We start from the raw sequence: 3,989 nt of genomic DNA, 5'->3' as shown, positions 1-3,989 counted from the left end.
CGCGCGCGCACACGCGAACTCTCAGCTCGCGTTGAGTGAGAATTGCGTGACCGTTTGACTCCCCCCGCCCCCTCCTCCGGGGAGTGGGGGAATGCTGTCCTCTCTTTGAACCCTCGGTGATTCACCTTGATCAACAACTGACGCCGCACACACAACAAACACACACCGAACAAACGGCTCGCCGCGACGTTGCGTAACCGTAAGCGGAAGCGGCTTTTACTTTTAGTAATAAATAAATGTGGCGGAGATGGGCCATCTGGGAAAGACATTCTCCAACGCCTGGTGGTGTGGTGGGCTTTATAAATATCCCGAGCCAGCCCTGAACTGCGTTTCACCCTTCCTCCACACCCTGCTCCGTCCTCTCTGTTTGCCTTCTGCTCGCATTCTGAAAGGAAGGCTTGACTTTGTTTTGTTTCTCCCGGGACGGGACGCTGCCCCCCGCCCCCTCTTGTTGTTCACCGCGGCGTCCAAAAGCCGTTTCCAAAAAAAAAATGAACTTCTTAATGTACGTGAGAAGTTTTTCTTTCTTCCATCGCCTGTACAGAGGAGAAAAAAAAACCAAAAAACAGCGGTTAACCTATTGTTTCTGAATATGATTGGCCCTCGGTTAAACCGAATCAAAACTTAAATTAACAAACGATATCATGCAACTGAGAAGTGTTGACTGACGATGGAAGTGGGCTGTAGGCCTGCTGGTGCAAAAGTGGGTATCAATTAATAAGCAGAAAATAAACAAAGCACTGATTAAAAACGGTTCTGCCAACATTGTTTGCTTTTCACGTCAAAAACACTTGTTTAGCAGGTCACTTTTGATAAAGTAGGAGCTCTTTCAGCGTCTGGTCTCTCCAGAGATGCCCTTGGCCATCTCTGAAGAAAGAGGTGACAGCAGGCCTGTGTGTGTGTGTGTGTGTGTGTGTGTGTGTGTGTGTGTGTGTGTGTGTGTGTGTGTGTGTGTGTGTGTGTGTGTGTGTCTGTGTGTGTGTGTGTTTCTCTCTCTCTCTCTCTCTCTCTCTCTCTCTCTCTCTCTCTCTGATATTCCATCCTTTCACTGATCAAACAGATACTATGCTGCACAGAAGACCCGCAAAGAAAAATCTCCCTCGTTGCTACACAGATCAAGGTTGGTTATATTTACGGTTGTTGTTTTTTTGTTGTTTTTCTGGAAGATGAGCTGAGCTTGATAAGGGGCTCATGGAAACAGTAATGACTGGAATCTATGGAAGGGGTGCGTCATCCTCCTGGTGTAATGCAGCCCCCGTCATCCAGCGGCCGCCCTCATACATATTCATGGCTGTTTGGAGTGTAACCGTACGACGGGCACTCTGCACCGCGGCGGTGATGAAGGCATTGTTGGAATTCCTCCGTGTCTGGGTCACGATGCGAAGACGTTGTGTTTGAGGTTAGAGAGACATGGCGCGCTTGTTACCTGCGCTAAGTCGCATCCTGTGTGTTTCTCTTCTGTTGCTACGGTACGATACGCTGACAATTAAGAGCGGCCTCAGGAAACTGGTTGAGCCTTAAAAGACTCGAGGTTCAAGACTGAGGACAGACCCCAACGAGCATAAAAGGTTGAGTTTGACATTTCAAATTATTATTAACTTTCTCTTAACCCTTTGAATCATGCCCTTGAATCCTTGTTGTGTGTGTGTGTGCATGTGTGTGTGTGTGTGTGTGTGCCTGCGTGCTTGTGTGCGAGTGCGTGCGTGTGAGCACGTGTGTAAGAGTGTGTACACATGCCAGTGTGTGTATTCAGGGCCTGACCCCCTCTGAGCTGCCTGTTCTCCCTGTGACCCCTGACCCCGGAGTGGATAATAATTCCTGCTCCGTGACAGGTCAACTGATGTGTCGCCGAGGGTTAGGGCCCCGGCCCCCCCTCCCTGATGGATGAGCGGGGTCCAGGGTGGAGGGCGGGGCCCCGACGAGAGGACCCTGTAACTAACGGCAACACTCCTCTCCTCCTCCTCTTCTTTTCTCCTCCCCTCCTCTCTTCTCCTCCTCCCCTCTTCTCCTCCTCCTCAACCTCTCCTCCTCTTCCCCCTCTCTTCTCCTCCTCCTCTCTTCTCCTCCTCCTCCTCTCTCCTCCTCCTCTCTGGTCCTCCTCCTCCCCTCCTCTCTATTCCACAGTAGGCAGCCTTCTTCGGTTATTTGGGCTAGTTTTCGCACAAAAAACAACACAAACATACACAGAAGCACACACACACACACACGCACACAGTGCGGAGGTCTCTTGGGTGTGTTCCTGCTTTGGTCCAGAGGCAGCCGTCCAATCAGAACACAGCCTGTCAGCAGGCTGCAGCACTGAGGTGAAGTCTGCAGGCTGCACTGGTAGAGGACGGCTCCTTCTCCCTTCCTTCCTCCTTCCTTCCTATCTTCCTTCCTTCCTCCATCCCCTCTCTCCCTTTCCTCCTCCCTTCCCTCCTTCCTTCCTTCCTTCCTCCTTCCCTCTCCCTTCCTAACTCCTTTTCTTATTTTCCTGTGACAAGGAAAGATAGAAGGATGGACAGAAGGGAGGGACGTAGGGAAGGAGAAAAACAAAGAAATTATAGAATAATCAAAGAAATTGGCCAACGTTGCAGAACGACATTGTTAATCAGCGGTTCCTTTTTACTTTCTCGTACAGAGACATTAAATACGACCATTTCCTAACGTAATCCCACGTTCCTCATGCCAGGGGTCTCATGTGGGGGCTGTTGCGGGAATGATTTCAATTGGGCTGAAGAGGCTGGATGCCTGGCTGGAGGAAGGTGAGCCTGACTGGAACCAGGGGGATTATGGGATGTGAATAATGACCGCAGCCTGCGCTAGCCGCGACTCTGAGGATAGGTTCAGCCTCCCCGCACCGCGAGTCAAACGGACTCCGGTTTCAGGGCGCCTATAACGTATTAAACGGATCGTTGGAGGCTGACTTTCCAGGCCCCTCTGTTGCCATGACGAATGCTTGGACAGCATGAAGGGAAAAACACGCGCGGCGACGGATCGCCTCGCCATGGACCGATGCGCACAAAGTAAGAAACGCTGCGGTCATGTGTAACCGTACCCCCTGTACCCCCGTACCCCTGTACCCCCGGAGCCCCGGACCCCTTTACCCCCGTACCCCTGTACCCCTTTACCCTGTACCCCCGTCCCCCGTATCCCCGTACCCCTGTACCCCTGTACCCCCGGAGCCCCGGACCCCTTTACCCCCGTACCCCTGTACCCCTGTACCCCTGTACCCTAACCCCCTCCCCAAAAACCCTTTGGGGAATCTGCAAAATAAAAGTGCTGAAGGAGCTCTGAAATGAATAGCATGTTGTGAAAGATATCCCCCACAACGCTGGCTTCTGCTCCTTCCAGGCCCCCCGCCTCCCACTCTGTCCGGGGGTATCAGACCTGGGGTATCCCACAGGGACACCTGGGAATGTGGTCACAGTGGACACAAGCTGTGGCTCTCTGAGTTACCCCCCAGCCCCACTACTGCCCCCCTTTGACTCCACCTAAAAGCCCCAGCTTTACACCTGCATCTGGTCAGCCAGAGAGTCAGCCAGTCAGTCAGTCAGTCAGTCAGTCAGTCAGTCAGTCAGCCAGCCAGTCAGCCAGCCAGAGAGAGTCAGTCAGTCAGTCAGCCAGCCAGTCAGCCAGCCAGCCAGAGAGAGTCAGTCAGTCAGTCTGTCAGCCAGTCAGTCAGTCAGTCTGTCAACCAGGCAGCCAGACCCTGAGAGCTAGTGAGTTAGAGGCAGCAGGGGATGAATAGGGTGGGGGTGCACCCACCTCTCTGATTTATTCAGTATTTGGCTAACCTTGCTCTGAACCTGCCCGTGTGATTTCAGAGAGTGGAGCCCTCCTCCTCCTCCACCTCCACCTCCTCCACTTCTATCTCCCCCTCCTCCACCTCCACCTCCTCCTCCACCTCCTCCACTTCTATCTCTCCCTCCTCCACCTCCTTCATCTCCTCCTCCTCCACCTCCTCCTCCCCCTCCACCTCCTCCTCCGACCCCTCCACCTTCAGCTCT

The sequence above is a fragment of the Pollachius pollachius genome (assembly GCF_949987615.1).
Source record: "Pollachius pollachius genome assembly, chromosome: 12".
NCBI classification, from domain to species: domain Eukaryota; kingdom Metazoa; phylum Chordata; class Actinopteri; order Gadiformes; family Gadidae; genus Pollachius; species Pollachius pollachius.
The sequence above is the reverse complement of the archived record's forward strand: the minus strand, read 5'-3'. Positions refer to the sequence as shown.